At 39.6% G+C, this 17,125-nt stretch overlaps 1 long non-coding RNA gene across 8 annotated transcripts in view; it reads right to left on the reverse strand.

Moving 5' to 3' along the window:
* LOC311265798 overlaps positions 1-17,125 on the reverse strand; it is a 231,431-nt gene that overhangs the window by 124,938 nt on the left and 89,368 nt on the right. Inside the window, exons 3-4 of one of the 8 annotated variants that reach the window (XR_014623621.1) lie at positions 9,281-9,338; positions 5,907-5,944 (exon numbers count right to left, since the gene is read on the reverse strand). The exons of the other annotated variants lie outside the window; for them this stretch is intronic. This is a non-coding gene — a long non-coding RNA (uncharacterized lncRNA). The remainder of the gene's footprint in view (positions 1-5,906; positions 5,945-9,280; positions 9,339-17,125) is intronic. 8 annotated transcript variants of the gene reach the window in all.

Genomic DNA, 17,125 nt, shown 5'->3' on the forward strand with positions numbered 1-17,125 from the left:
GTCATTTTGACCGATTAAAATACTGAGGGCCATCTACTGTTACATTAGTAATTTACACGCAACACTGTCAAAAACCACATGTAGACCACCTCTAGTAGACTCCTTTGCTATCTGGGTGCTGAAAGCCCCTTGACGAGCTGGAGAATAAAAGTCTTGGACCACTACAGGTCACAGAGGGGTGAAGCATTGCACCTGGTGCAGAAGGAGCACATGCAAGTGCTTGCAGGATTGTCTTCAAAACTCTGGCTAGAGTGCACTGATAATACCAGTCTCTAGCGGGTTTAGAACAAAATTACAACGGTCATGAGAAGTTGTCTGTCTGGGGCAAAGACGCAATGATGACAATTGCCTCCGCAGCAATCTACCTTGAGGCGTTTTGATCACACTCAATAGAGCACACAGTTTAAGCGGCACACAGTTTAAGAGGAAGGACTGAGTTCAGGCTAGATCACAGCAGGTCAACTAAGTTCAATTTAATTTATTGTAAATGGTTTGTTCACGGTTTAAATTGTGATATTCCAATTTTGTAAAATTGCATTGTTAAAAGGGTAAGGCACAATGGGCACTCTGTTTTAATGACAGACACTGTCACTGCAGCGAAAAATGATCATTCATCTATTTTGTGTGGCATTGACACGAAATGTGACCACACGGTCAGTGTTGTTTTGTATATTTAATGTTATTGTGATTGAGTTGTTTTTTAAATGCTATGAAATAGGCTGTGTCTTATTTTCATGGAACTTACTTGTATCACGGTGGATTAGATCAGTTCAGCAAATATTAGATGAAAGTGGGTTTTCATACATTTGGTTGGATCAGAGATGTGATAATATTGATGGCTGAAACTCGCAGTCGGTTAGAGATTAAAATATCAGTTTTTGCAGAAGTGGCATGAACTCCAGGGTATGTAATCATGTAATCTATATTATAAATTGAAAGAGGGGTTTAGATTTGAACAGTGTTTTCTTGGTGAAAAGAGGAAGTATGTCCTGGCTATTTGTCATCTTAGAGTTTCTAATAACATAATTCCTTGAATAACAGGTAGATACAGTACACAGGTCTGATGAGGAATAAAAGGTTGTGTACTTTATGTAATGACAATTGCCTGGGAGATGTAGATCATACTTTGTTAAAGTATAAAAACACAAACATTGTTGACAACTGAAAGATATATTTGCCAAAATACTTTGTTCATCCCTATGTTGAAACTTATATTGCTATATGAGATTGATAAGTCAAAGATTGTATGTAAACTAGTCGCATTTCTGATTAATGTTCTGTCTTTCAATCATTTGTGCTGGGAATCTATTCTGGTTGTTTATCATTGCATTATGGTTTTATTTTGCATTTTATTCCATACCACAATGTGTGGTCAGGAGTAAAATGGCGAGTAATAATAGATTATGACAGAAAGCCTAACTCAACCTCTGAGAGGTGCTATACAGTAATGTTGGCCTTACAGACTGGTGGAATAATTACTAAATAAAATATAGCTCTGAATGTATCTGCACTCTTTAAGGCTGTTTATTGCAAATTAATCTCCCACATGCTATTACTGTAACTGTTATATTATTATTATCATCATAAACTATGATCCACATGCAGCGGAAAGCCTCAGCCTGCAGTTAACAGACTTCATATACCACCCTACTATGCTTCCATAAAAGACTTCATCCATGGGAACACACACACAAACACACACACACAGCTTTATTCTGTGGCCATCCATCATTGGCAGTTTTACCACCATTGACTAGTCCAGACATCCAAGAAAAAACAAGGGGGTTAAACCAGGAACTTTCCCCACTGAGGGACTAAGTCTCTGGGGCAGACTGCTGGAAATGTGGGGTAAGGATCTGGGACATGGAGGGTGCATTAGTGGATGTAGTCAAAAGTGTCTGTCTGGGAAGAGAAACTCTTGGGTATTAGAAGAGCACAGACATCTCTCGGATGCTATAAACCAGAGAGAAGGTTAAAAGAAGGAAAAAGGAAATTAAAAAATGTTAGTGCAATTAAAGCCTGTCAGTCAACAGGCCTTCGTGTGGCAATAATACCCAACGTAAATGTCATGACCGAGCCACAAGGCTGAGCAAACACTTACACACACACACACACACACACATACACACATTTATAAAAGGAAGTAAATTCTCTCTGGGTGGGTGATATTCAGCTGACAACTTTATCACTGCACAACCTCTGACAGTGGGCATATAATTCTGGAGAAGAGCCAAGACACCGAAAAAATTCCCACGATGCCTTCTTATTAAAGGGTGTAACTCAAAAGCCTCATAAGAGCAGTGAACATCAGCATGGTTGTGGACAAAGTCACACAGACACACAAACACAAACACACATACATAACAGAAAATGTAGAGTAAATATGTATTGCAAAACCTATGAGATCATTAAAGGTAGGGGTTCAGAGGACAATGTGTAAAAAGCAACGTTTTGGTTCAGCATAATGGTGCTAAATCAAGCTGCATGACCCAAGTTCAACACAGCTTCTAGTCTCTGTGTTTGTCTCAAGTGAGTCATTATGGGAGCCCCAGCTAAATGCCTAAAATGTAAAATGTTAATGTGTTTTGAGAACTTGTTTTTTTCCCACAGTGCTACCGCAGTATGTTTCAGACCCTGCTGTGTGTGAGTGTGTATGTGTGTGTAATTGTGTCTCCCAGTCATCAGCATTGTTTCTAGGAGTCATCTGTTGGCCTTAGATAACTCACTCTTTATTGGGTCATCCTTTTAGCACCCTGTTATCAGCCACATTTCGGAAAGGATTTTAAAAGGTCTACTAAACCGTTAAAAAGATTTATTTAAACAAATGCATCAGGCTTCCTTCTGCCAGGGGTAAAACAAGAAAAGATAGAAAATGAAAATGACAGGAATTGAACTCTGGCCACCTCTGCAAATATGTTGAGTCATTAGCTGTGGTTACATGGACAATACTTGTTTGATGGGATTGAAATCATTCTGATTACAGATTCCAACTTAACTGTTTACAGGGACGCTGAGTAAAGTGATCCAATAAAGTGTGTGTTTACATGCCCCAAAAAATTTAATCAGAATATTATTTTCTTTTACATGCGCAAAGTAGTTCCACCCTGTGTGAAGTGTCTAATCTGCCCTTAATATAACAGAAAAATAAGAATACCGATATTTTGTTTAAAAATTTCAGCTCTGCCTAATCTAATTTTCAAGATGGACGCACATCGTGTTTCTTGGAACGATATTGGCATTTCTGGTTGGTTGGATTCTGCCTCTGTTCATCTTTTAAACACTTGTTTCAACAATTCATTGTTTCAAGCCCTTTTCAGAAAGAATAGATATGGAAGAAACGATCGGATTAAGCATTACGTTGTTATTAGGTTTACACCACCTCTCTCACTCTGATTGAAAATTCAGGGATCAGACTTTTCCGATTGAGATGTTTACATGAGGTATTTTTACTCTGATTGGGCTGTTATCCTGCTTATTAGTGCAATATTAGTCTCAATGTAACCACAGCTACTGAGACAAACAAAATCAATGTTATCTTCAATGTGTCATGGTTTGAGGGTTTTGTTTATCATTTCCTGTTTTATTTTGTAGAATTCATCCCCATGTGTCTTGTTGTGACTTTCTGCTTCCTGCCTTTGTGTCTTTCCCACCCTTTTTCTTTGTATACCTCAAGCCCCAAGGAAGAGTACCAGGCTTTGAAGACAACTTTGTAGTGTAATCACAACGTCACATGATGTACTGAGTCCCAAAAAGACTTTTCCCTAATCTTACATTGTGAAAGAAGCGGCTGTGAAACTGTGGTAAAACATTTTTGAGTGTCATAAGCCCCACAAAATGACTTGTTTGACTATTATAAGAGCCACAAGATTACATCATTTTATTTCTATTGAAGCCGATGGTTTTCCCTTGGTCTTTGCATTATTCGCCCGTTCCCTGTCCTGTCTTTTCCTTGTGTTTTACCTGCATTTGCTGCTTGTGTCCTCATGTTTTCCTCATTTGTGCTTTGTTTACTTTTATGTTCTTGGATTATTCTTGTTTTGTTGCCAGCCTTTTTCACTTGCCTTTTTGTTGCTTGTATTTTCAATTTGTGTGCTTTAGCTTTGTTTATTAAAGTTTGCTTTTTGTTCTTTTACCTGCCTGCCTCTGAGTGTCTTGCATCTGGGTGCCTTTTTGACACACATACAATATAACACTATGTGAAGAAATCAAATGCTGATGGTCTAAATTAGGAGTAAAAAAAACACCCACATGAAGTAAGGCCAGTATTTTTAAAATACATTATTAATATCTTAGGTACTCTTCTGACTAATAACTACAGATATTAAGAGAGAATTGATTTTATCAATAACAGATTATCTCAATATTTAATTCAGGAACTGATGAACATGAATTGTTTCTATGTATATGTCAACTATCTGTTTTGATGTTCCTGTACTTGATGATCCCATCGGCTTCAGGCTTAGAGGAGTTCAAACAGCATGCCGATTCAGTCATTCCTCCATTCAATCAAACTGTCAAAACAAACCTGGTTTTGGTCCGCTGATGTTTTCTTTAAGGAAAGCGTCACTTTATTGCCCTTTATTTGATATATTTGATGTATGCTTGATTTCACTTGAAGACACAGAGCTGATATTGTACGGAATCTGAAGCCTTGACCATGGTACACTAACTCCACAGACTGTATTGTGCTCTGAGTACTTGAAATCCTGTCAAAGTGGATTCAAGCTTCATGTGGATTCCTTAAGGACAGGCGAAGAGGTAAATGATAAACCAAAGCTTCTGGCACTTTTTGCAGTCACACTGAACTCCCTCTCTGTCAGGAACAGGGCTACGCACTACTGAGTCACAGCCCTGGGACATATATAAAGTACAGAAGATGTGAAAATATGCATGTAAGTTGTCTGTGGCAGACAGACCACACTCGACAGGAAGTATTTGAACAGCATCTGGCCCTGAGGCTGACGGCGGAGAAAGGTGACAAAACACGACTCGTCCCTGCCCTGAACATCAGTTATCAGTGGGAGAATCGACTTGATGCGTTTCTTCCATCTGCTCATTTTTAGACAAAGGCAGCAAACAGTGAACACGTCCACATACTCACACACACACACAAAGACACAATGAATTAGAGTCTGCAATATCTGTTTTTCACAGAGTAGCTGTGTACCCAAGGCGAGGTGGGGTGGGGGTGGCTGTTGGGGTCGCCTCACAATCTGCATTTACAGGAGGGATGTAATAGCAGAGAGCGTCTCTATCTCTATGCAAAGCATAGCAAGAGGGGAAGAGCGAAGGCAAATTATCTACTAGTTAATCGATTGCAGATAGTGTCATTCTCTTGGACGGATAAAAAAAAAAATGCAATAAAGGCACAAATGCCAAATATACTTTGGCGGCTCTTAATTTACCTGGGCGGTCTGTCCTAGTAAAGTCTATGTATGGGAAACACTGTAAAATCTGATGTTTATTTCTAGGACTATGTTTGCAGCAATTGGTCACAAAACGGTCTCAATTATTAAATGCCATGGAGGTTGCTGTGGCTCAGGAGGTAGTGCAGTTAATCAGAAGGTCTCTGGTTCAATTCCCCAGGTCCCCTGGCTGCACGTCGAAGTATCCTTGAGCAAGATACTGAACCCGAATTGCTCCTGATGAGCATATCGGCACCTTGCATGGCAGCCTCTGCCATCTGTGTATGAACGTGTGAATGAGTGAATGTGACAAGTGTTGTAAAGCGCTTTGAGAAGGAGCAACAGAATTCAAGCCTATTTACCATTATTTTGGAAGTAATCAGATAAAATATTTCATGAAATATATCTTTATCTACAAGTTACATATTTTGATGTTGACCCCTTAAAACAAAGGAATATCTTATACATTGTCTATTTTCTCAGATTGTGTCTTCTGAATACCTTGTATAGGCCTGGAATGGTAAAACTGTAGAGTACATCTGAAAAAGAAGCAAAGACTGGTGAGAAGTTTGAAAAATAAACATGGTTTTCTGGAGCAGAATTTTTCTCATTTTATCCCTGGGTGATCAGCTTGCGACTCTTGGAGTGGCAAGCCCATGTGAGGGTCCTGACCCCCAGACTGGGAACCACCACCATAATGAACACAAAACCTGGACATATAGACAGCAATATGATCTATATCAGTTGCCAATCACACAGGGAGAGAGTCTCTGTAGAGCAAACAGTCTACAGCAAACCTTCAGTTTTTTATACTACTGCACATGGCTACTTTTTCATCATTCAATCCAAGCAGAAAGAGAAATCTAAATTTCCTTTTTGTTTAGAAAGTCCTTTGATAATCACACCACGACAGTCTACAATATAAAAAGCTACATTATTTCAATACCAGTACCTGTGTGACCCACCTTAATACTTGAACATTAACAAAAACTAAACATAGATCCATCTGCAGTGCATTGCACATCTGCTGTAATGTACAAAATTATCATTTCCACATAGCAGCTCAAATAATAACAATAATAATAATCACAATGCTAAACTTAATTTATATAGCAGCTTTCAAAACAGTTACAAAGTGCTTTATAAAAGTGAATAAAACATAAAGCAAATAAGAAAAACTAAAAGCAATAAAAACAGAATACACAGAAGAAAGTAAAACAGGCAAAAATAAAGCAGATAAAATCACTGAAGGGCAATTTTAAACATGTGGGTTTTAAAAGGTGATGTTTGCAGCCCTGATCATCTCAGGCAGGTCATTCCAAAGTCGTGGAGATCTAACTGCAAAGACTCTATCACCTTTGTGAATTAATCTAGACCTGGGAACAACAAGAAAAAATGCATCTGAAGATTTCAGGGTGCCAGAAGGAACATGGGACATTAAAAGATCTGTTTAATAACTTGGAGCAGGGCCCCTCGGGCTTTGTAAATCCAGGGCACTAACTGGATGTGGCAACCATTTGAAACATGACTCTGCTTCACTGAGGAATTTCCCCAACTCTAATGATTACTAGCATTAAGTGAAATGTCTTGGCTCCAAAATCAACAGATGTAAATACTGCAACATGACCTGTGGTAAAAATTACAATTTAGTAGTCTTTAATATTTTCGCCGTCACTCTCTTCTCTCCCTAAAGATAGTTTGTGATGAAAAATGGTCCAACACATAAAATTTAAGAACTCTATCAAAGCAATACTGAGGATGTTTTGAAGCTAAATGGTTTGTAGATGTTTTCATGTCTGTATATTTAAGTGCGTGTGCCCATTAATAGACTGTGTGAAGGTAGCTTAAAGGGAAGAAACATTTATATACTATACTGCATCAGCTCCAAAAGATGTCTTGCAGATAATTGAGTGCTGCTTGTCCGTCTGAATGACTAACTGCTGCAAGCTTCATTAGCCACATCACCACTGACAGATGTGTGTGAGTATGCATCTAAGTGAGAATCCAGCCAGATACAGTTCATGTGTGGAACATTTAAGAAAGGATTTTCTATCTAAGCATGTGTATAAAAAAAATAAAATAAAAAAAAAAACATGCTTAAAGGAGAATTCCGGTTATTTGACACCTGGACCTTATTTATAGGTGGGTGTGTGCTGGTATACTCACACAGACGATTGTAGCGCAGCTCGGAGTCCTTCGGAAGTTATTTACATCCAACCGATCGTGACCGCAGCTCACCGGGGCCACGGCAACGGAGCTTTTAAATATGAGTTATCTGCCGCGAAACTCGCTCATTTTACCTACATTTTGTCATAAATGGTCAGTGTTATCATCATGTTAGCTCAGCTACCTTGTTGTCGTCTTCACCCAAACAAACTTTTGATGACGTCATAGGCATGCGCCGCCAAAACTCAGCTGTTTCACTTTGTTTTCGTCGGCTATTTCTGTGCAACATGGCAGAATATTTATCTGATGTAGAGGTGTCTCTTGAGGTTCTGACGCTGTGGTTGCTTGCCTTTTTTCTTTGGCTTCGTGGGAATAAAGTCCTCCGGAGCGAAGTGAGCACTGCAGACCCGATGACTCGCCCGCTTCAATTCTTCCACTTCAATATTCGTATCCATTTTGAGCGCAACAAGCCAGAGCTTTAGTAACTCCGGGTAGTCCAAAGGAAGCCGGTGGAAGCTGAACTTTGACGAACTAGTCATTTTGTTTGGACAAAGTGGAAATACACAATGGCGAACCATGTTTGTAGCAGTGCAGCCGAGCGTAAAACAGCGTGGACGGCACGGTACAAAGAGTATCAGCTGAGTTTTGGCGGCGCATGCCTATGACGTCATCAAAAGTTTGTTTGGGTGAAGACGACAACAAGCTAGCTGAGCTAACATGATGATAACACTGACCATTTATGACAAAATGTAGGTAAAATGAGCGAGTTTCGCGGCAGATAATTCATATTTAAAAGCTCCGTTGCCGTGGCCCCGGTGAGCTGCGGTCACGATCGGTTGGATGTAAATAACTTCCGAAGGACTCCGAGCTGCGCTACAATCGTCTGTGTGAGTATACCAGCACACACCCACCTATAAATAAGGTCCAGGTGTCAAATAACCGGAATTCTCCTTTAAAGGCTGCTAGAAAATCACTGGCTCATGCTCAAGTCTGAAATGTGTGTTGGTGACAGTGGTACGATATTGATAAAAGAGATGAAACACTGTTGTGGTTGTGGCGATGTTGCTGGGAGAATAAAAATATCCTGAGATCTCTTTCAGTTGAAGGATTGTGACCCAGTGGTTTTGGATTTAGGGAGGCGTGCTCATATAAGAACCTGATGTGAACAATGCAAACAAGTGGGCAGCAGGAAATTATATCACGCTATTAAATACACTTATAATTACAGCCTGATTGTATTGTGTAGGTTGGAGAACCCTCCAAACACTTTCATTACATGATGATCTTTATGAACTGGGCTGCTCACCATTTCATGCTTTTCATACTCTCCTAATCAATCACATGGTACGGAGGGCTCCCGCAGACGACAAGAGGGTGATGAAAGGCAAAGAAAGATTGGGTGTTGATGAAAAGAAGAATGTGTAGAGTTTAGATTATCACCCTTTGCCCTTAATGTAGCTGTGTGATTACTTTTTTTTTTACCCCAGGACACATGTACATGAATACATATATCCCCTGTCTAATAATGACAAGCTGGACAAAAGGAAGCTGTTGTGAAGGATGATTGATCGAAACGGGATGTAAAGCCCTGATGGATATCAAATCAGAATCTCAATCTGGTTGTAGGAGGAAGAGAACATTTTCATATACAAGTATAAAAAAAAAAACAGAGGACACACTGTACATAATAACGATGTACCAACACTCACATGCCGTAATCACTCTCGGATAAATTGTGGGGCTGGAGTGCAGAGATTTGACCACCCACTGAAGCGAGAGAGGGGAGAAGAGACAAGAATGACCTTTTTTATAACAAGAGAAATGGAAGACTTGGCAGACAGTGTGTGTGTGCACATGTGTGAGTGTCTGCATCTTGTTTTGTGAGTGAGGCCCCTTAGCATCCGTTAGTCGCCTGGTGCTGACAGTGCTCTACAGCTGAGCCACGGCAGAGCGATCTGGGACCTGCTTTGACATTTTCAACTTGATTCATTAATTTACGGCTGGCAGCCCTGGTGACATGCACGCTTAAACGAGCTATACGCGCCGGCTATGGCATCCACTTGCAATGCACGGTTTACGTTTCATGAACTCATTCAAAAAGGCTGGAAGTGTAGCCTATACATATTCATCTGGTCCATGATGCCAAGCTTTTACCGTAAACTGTTGGCCATAAGTACGAGCAGTCTCCGCCTCTTTTGATCCCTCCTCAAAGGAGATTACTTATGTTGAGACCCTGTTATTGAGACGCTCAGACAATCTTTCATAATCTTAAATGAAAAATAAATCCTCCTGCATATGAATATGATTGAGACAAGCGTGTGCATCCTGTGTTGGTAATATTCCTGGGCCAGTCGTGTTAGAGCTAAATCCAGATTTGTCCCAAGGGCTCCTCTTTCTAAGCCCTCCGGGTGAGGCTGGTGGGGTGGTGGGTTCTTGAGAATGCTGCTTAATTTACAGTAGTATTAAGGGAGTCTGTATACAAGCCAGATTCAATGTCTGTGATTAACAAAGGTTAGGCAGCTAATTTCGAAGCTGATGGCATGGTGAAGATATACTATATACTGACTTTTCAATCCAAGCCCGTCTCCTAGAAATTACATTTGTATATTATTTTGAAGGAAATGTAATTCCATCTGGATTACTTTTAAGAGAAAACAATTAATCGATTAAAGGACGATTAATCCCCAACTATTTTGATAATCATTTAATCGTTCAAATAACTTTTCAAGCAAAAATGGGAATGTGCTGTTTCCAGCTTCTTAAATGTCAAGATTTGCCGCTTTTCTTTGTCATTTATGATAGTAAATGAAGAGTCTTTGGGTTTTGGACTGTTGGTTGGACAAAAGAAGCAATTCATAGACATCACTTTGGGGTCAGGAGAATTGTACAATCGAACATACAGTAAAGGTAAAATCTTAAATGAGAATGTATGTCTTCTTTTCCACCAATATAGCTGAACCTTCAATACAAATTCCACTTGGAGTGAGTACTGCATTATTTAATTTTTGATGGTTATGTTTAGAAATGCTCAAAGCGCTTGTTTAAGGTAAAAAAAAAAAGATGAACATTTGTTTTAATACAGAAAAAGCCTGCAGTGACTGAGGCACAGCATGTTTGTTAACATTTAACCAAAACCATATACTTTCCTTTACCTTTAGGAAAGTGCTTTTGATGCCTTACCTAACTGCAGACAGTGCTAGGGATGCGAACCCAGGTCTCTGGAGTAAAAGTCTTGTGCTTTGTATGCCCACTATCCACACCAACCACCTTCCTGGGACTCCATAGTGTAGACAAATGTAGAGTTCATTCATTCAAAAAACACTGCCTCTGAACTTCAGTCTAGGCAGTGACTACTTTAGGCAGCACAACTCAGTTGTAAATTTGCTTAATTATATTGCATTATACTGACTGGAGTTACTAAATAACTACTTCTTCTATTTTCAACTTCAACAAGCATTTCTTGTTCACAATGTCACATTATCAGGAGAAAAATAGGATGCGTCCCCCGTAGACAGTGTGTTTACTGCGTTCTTTTCGGATTTTAATGCTTCATATTTTTCGTAGGTCTCGCGCAGAGTAGCCAGCCAAAGATAGTAACTACAGTAACATCATGAGAAAACGTGCTACATTGAAGTCAGTGCTCGGTTCAGTTTGTCATTTGCTAAGTGATAGTCATATATTCTGTAGATAATAAGACAAAACTTTCTTTCATCTCAGAGGTGTCCTCGGGAAAATCTCTGTTAGTCTGGAACACATTTTCTGTTGTCACCGGTAGGACACAAGTCTTGAGCCCGGAAAATGACCATACATCATATAGTTGAATTCACACCTCTCTTTATAGTTTCAACAAAAACTGAGCATGATACACTTCATGAAGGTAGGTTTATTGCATGGCTGCTGTATTAGACTGCATTAGATTAAGTTAGGTATTCATACAATATAACTAGTGAGCATGTAAACATAATTTGTATGAGACAGTGTTGTTTCAGTTATAACATTGTGAAAAAGAAATAAGTCACATTACGTAAACAGATACTCCAGGGACTGTGGGTTGCAGTTGCAGGTACGATTGATTATAAAATAGTGATCACATTAGAAAATCACACTACACAGAAGAAAGTGTTCAAATATCCCTGGATAGTATATCCATCACTTAGTATTCATACAGTATTTCCTGAAGCTACCTCAATTTGAGTACATTATGTGCAGCTCAATATTTTATGTTCATATATCGTTCTGATGTGATGACACAAGGACACATGCAGCCTCTCTGCCCGCTGTGCCACACACATGCAGTCTTTCTATACGGTGCAGAGTTTTGAATCCAAAAGTGATTGTGGAGACAAGAGTCATAAATCTATGTCCCCTGGGTTCACATCAAAGAGAGATATATTGAGAGAGAGATATAACCACGGGCCATTGCATTATGTGTGTGCCACTGTGTGTGTCTATGTATTTGTGCCTTTGTGCTTGTACAGTATAAACAAGAAGATATGTTTGTGTATCTATGCATGTGTGTGTTTGTGTGCATGCGTGCGTGCGTGCGTGTGTGCGTGCGTGCGTGCTCGTGTGAGTGTGTGTGTGTGACTGGCTGAAAAATATACAACTCAGTATTATCTCTATATGCTTTCACGTATCCGGACAGCTCCATAATAACAATGAGGGCAGGTTCTGACTGACTGAGTTGGCCCCTTTCTAGCCGCAGGAGACTTCCAAGATTCACCTGTGATCGTTGGAGAGACAGCCCATCATGATTACATAAATTATAGTGTGTGTGTGTATGGGGAGAGTGGACACCTTAAGGTGGAAAAAGTAAGCAAGAAACTTGGAGACAACATGCGTTCATGCATGAAAAAATATGCAGAATTAAACTCATCTTCCAGTCAGGTAAAAGATGTTTACCATCGCTCTACAGACTAATGCAGCCCATTCATTCCCTTTCACTTGGTTAGCTAATTGACTAAGAGGATAGACATGATGTAGCCAAATGCCACCTCGGTGTTGCCTCCAATCCCATCAAATGAAGGAAGTAATTAAGCAATGCTCTCTCCGCCATTAGCCAATTACCTCACTGGTAGTCAGTCATCGGGATGTTTCTGTCCAGCAGTATGCAGTCCATAAGGGTGAGTGCCATCAGCAACATGTATATGGCCCTGAGATACAAAGTGGTTACAACACTAATAACGGCTTTCAGCCATATATAATACAGTATGCGAGTGGGTTACTTCTGACAGGGCTTGTGTCAAAAATAATCTACATATACAGAGCTTCTTTAGCTGCTTACAGTTAATTACGAAGGAGAGATGCAGCTGCAGAGCAGAGCCAGGTCAGTACCTCAGACAAAGATTTATTAAGAGTTTTAGCACCATGGACAAAGCTCTAGGTCCATGTTTTATTTAGAAAAGAGACGACACAATAGAGAATAACAACTCATGTGTGTTCTCCCCTCCTTTGTCCAGCCTCGAGCCAGATTGTGACAATTGTATTCATGTATTGTCACATTTGTAGTTTATTTTTTTGTGTGCTCCAAGATCATTTTTCGACTGTGGTTGCCTCCTGTACATATTTACAAGTACTGTAAGTATTTATCAATGGCATTATATTTTGGTATAGATTAAATTTAACCTCAAAGCTAGAGAAAACCAGGCCTTTACTCTGGTTTATATTTAAGAGTGACTTTTATTCTTAATTCCACGTGCTTCTTGGTTAACGCAAACTTCCTCCGTTTCCTTGTTGCCTTAATCATTTAAGTAAACATTTTTATAGCATTAATTCCATCAGTGCAACAGTAGAGTTATCTCTACTCACCACTCTGTTGCTCTCAGTTCCCCTTTTTCAACAGAAATGCTGTTTATTCTTTCACTATTCCTGGTAACCTGACCAATACTAAGCAACTCTAAATGCAGCACAACACTACCAGCACATATTTTTCATATAAAGGTTTTCCAGTCTTCCTGTTAGCAATAGGTTTTTAATGTCAAAGATCTACAGGAAGTCTTAAAACGAGGATTTCTCTTAAGATGAGAAAAACATTTAAGTAGTAAGTATGCCCTCTTTCCTGATGGAATTAGTGCTGAATTTACCATGTAAAACCTTTGGCATAGGCTGCAGGTAATTTTACCCCAGTTAATGTCTTTTTTTTCTTTTTTATCTTTGCTCATGCTGTGCTATACATAAGTACTTGAGATTTGGATGTAATGTGAATACTGGCTTTTACATAAGAATTTACGGTAGATTAGATTAGATTCAATTGTACTGTCATTGCACACAATAAATGTAAGTACCAGTACCATGAAATACAGCGTAGCATCTAACCAGCGCATACAGCAGCAGAGACGCACAGAGAGACATATCAAGATAAACTAGAATGAATTAAATAACAGTAGTGATAGAAGGAAGGGACGATACAGTAAAATAAACAGAACATACAAAAGGTACAGCAGCTATGATATGTCAGTTTGAACAGAGCTCAGGACAAATTAAAACTTGATTCAAATTGTAATTTCTACCCCTCACATTGTACTGACAGCGGTGATTGAGCCTCTATTCCTGAGCTCTGTGTTCTCTCAATTTTTCCTTTCTGGGAATCTCAAGAGCTCGAGCTCTATAATCATTTACTTCCATCTTCATCTCGCCCAACTCAAGTGAGTGAAAGTGTCAGTCAGAGGAGTTCTTCAATAATGCTGTGGAAGTCGAGTGCAGCATCTAATCATCCCAATCTAATTTCGATGTGTTTGCCATCTCCATCGCTATCTTTAACCAGACCTCCAGGCCACACGAACATTCTGCATTGAGCTGGGAACTGCTCAATGTGTGTCGATGGCAGCAGGAGGGAGTTATTTTCATAATCTGAGCCTTTTTCATTACCGCGCAAGCTGGAAGTGTGGGAGAACTTCTGCCCTTTGGAGCACATAATCAGGTAGATGATGGCAGGAGAATAAGATTTAAAAATCACCCTGCTGATACACACACACAAACACTGATGCATGCACAAACGAATGCAAAGTCAAGGACACATGCGCTTACTTCTAAAAGCATTATTAAAAGTACCCCCCCAAGTTAAACATCTGTACACGCAAGCAAGGAGACATAGAGTACACACACTTGTGAAATAGGCACACACACACACACACACAGATCCTGACAAGAAAATGTGATAAAAGAATCGCGCCAGATGGGGAAGCAATATCTACCCATATAAGGACAAAAACGTCTAGTTCAATAATGTAGTCTGCAGAATGGGGACTGCTGGGGCTAGCAGGGGGATGCTTGGCAGTAATTACCGGAGTATGGACACAAATGCACACTTACTCAAAGACACACACACACACACACACAGAAAAAAAACTGTGCATGTGAATGAGCATTAATGGGCTTCCTGTTCGATGAAAAAAACAGCAGGAAAAAAATAACTAAGAAATGACGTAGAAGGAGACAGCTTATATCTGGCTCACTTTGCAAGATCTGGATGTGACGGCCAAGGTTACAGGTTGCTGGACTTTCTGTCAACGCATATTTTAAAAAAACTGGTAAAAAGTTTGATAAGGGAAAGAGCAGACAGAGAGAGGCAAAGAGTAGAAAGAGGGGAGTTCTTTTCAGGTCAGCTCTCGGTTGCCAGCAGGTTCCTGCATTAATTAGACAGGGTTGTGTATGTGCATGAGAGAGAGAGAGAGACAAAAAAGAGAGGCAGAGAAAGAGAGAGTGTGTTCTTGCATGTGTGGAGAATTGTGCGAGTGTGTATGTGAGCGTGCTAAAGTGTGTAGTTAATTGGACAAGGAAGCAGTGTAGTCAGAGGGCAGAATGAGGCCCTCTCTCCCTCACGTATCCCCTCTCTGCCAGACTATTGTCATAAATCCAGATAAGGGTTTACTTGACAACAGCAACTGACCTTTTACTTCATTTAGTCTACAGTATATCACAGCTGAATACTGAGAGGAACTTATAGCAAGCACAAAGAAAGCAGTGGATGGATGGGTGGGTGGGTGGATGGATGGATGGATGGAGGGAGGGATGGGTGGATGGGAATACATTTATAAACTAAAGGTAAAAACAATAAATAACATTGTGAACCAGATAGTCTTTGCTGATGTGATTAATGCAATTAAAATCTGCTTAATCATGAAAGCAACCATCACTCACTGCGTAACTTCATTATCTCATAATAGCTAATTGCATAACAATTATGGAAGTGTGGAAACTGGAAACATTATGGAGCACAATGTGTAGCACAGTAAGACCAGCAACAATGCAGGAACACAACTGAAATGAGACTTATAGTACGTCTATTTTCGTCCTGTCTGTCTGTTTTTGGCCTTGACCCTAATGAGGGCAACACACTAGTCGTCAAAGAAGTTGTTCTATAGACCGCGGTCGTTGCTGGAGTTTTGACCCCTGTTACTTTTCTTCAAATAAGAGCGCATTGTTATTCAATACAAATCAATCATCTACCAGCATTCAAAAAATCTAATCAGGAGGGGCATGAATCTTTGGCTGAATTCTATTCAATTCAGACTTTCCAATCAGATTCTGAATTGATTTTCAATTCAAAATTCTTGATTGAATGAATAAAAAAGAGGGTACTATTTCAAGTCTCTTGCACCAGTATATTGTGTGCCAAACCATTCACTGGTATCCTTAATCCACTGAAAATACAATATGAAACACACCTGGAAATTAAGACATTAACTGCGTTAATTAAAGAAAGATATTATTTGAAACAATCTTATTCAGATTTTTCTGCTGCACTGTTGGCTTCGGGGAGGGCCATCATTGTACGTGTACAAGACGCTGAGCAGGAGGGCTTATGAGGCAAAAGAGCACTGAGTTGTTTTCTTCACCACAGAGTATGTTAATGTTTTTGCAGTGTGTTGGTCAGCTGGTCTTGTTTATTACTTCTTAATGCTGCTCTGCTCTGTGAACATAATTCTCTGTGTGACAGCATACAAAGTATTCACAACATAGGCCCACACTTATGTTCATCTCGCAATTAATTATTTACTGGCGGTAATTATTTATTCATTAAATAAAATAAATGCTTGTAACAGCTGCTGTAATTGAAGATGAATTACAAGATAAGCCTGATGTGTGCTCGCTGTAGATCGCTGTAGAGCTGTCCGAGGGCTGCCCTGTCCTCGCAGTTTCATCAACATCACGTTAACAATTAACTCTTAGAGAACTTTTTTTTTTTTTTACATTTGTGAATCAATTCTGAATCATAGGAGGTAAGATGTATTTCATAATCACCCCCTACTAATCAGCTGCATGATATTTTAGCCAAAAAACAGCATATTAGCCTGGATGAGTTAAACAACAGTTGAAGAACAGGGTCCTCATGTTGACTAGAAGGATAGTCTCTCTGAGGGACCTGCTGGCCCAGCCACTAGCTGAAAGCTCCCACGTTAACATGGTTTGTTTTTTCACTTGTCACACATTCTGGCACGCAGCATGTTCCCAAAAACCATTTAGTTTTTCAAATACGGCACAAAAATGTCACAGAAAATGGAAAGAAAAGTGGAGAAAAATTGGTACCCATGCTAGTGTCATACAATTTACAA

Source organism: Pagrus pagrus, assembly GCF_965226575.1.
Source record: "Pagrus pagrus genome assembly, chromosome: 11".
Lineage (NCBI taxonomy): Eukaryota > Metazoa > Chordata > Actinopteri > Spariformes > Sparidae > Pagrus > Pagrus pagrus.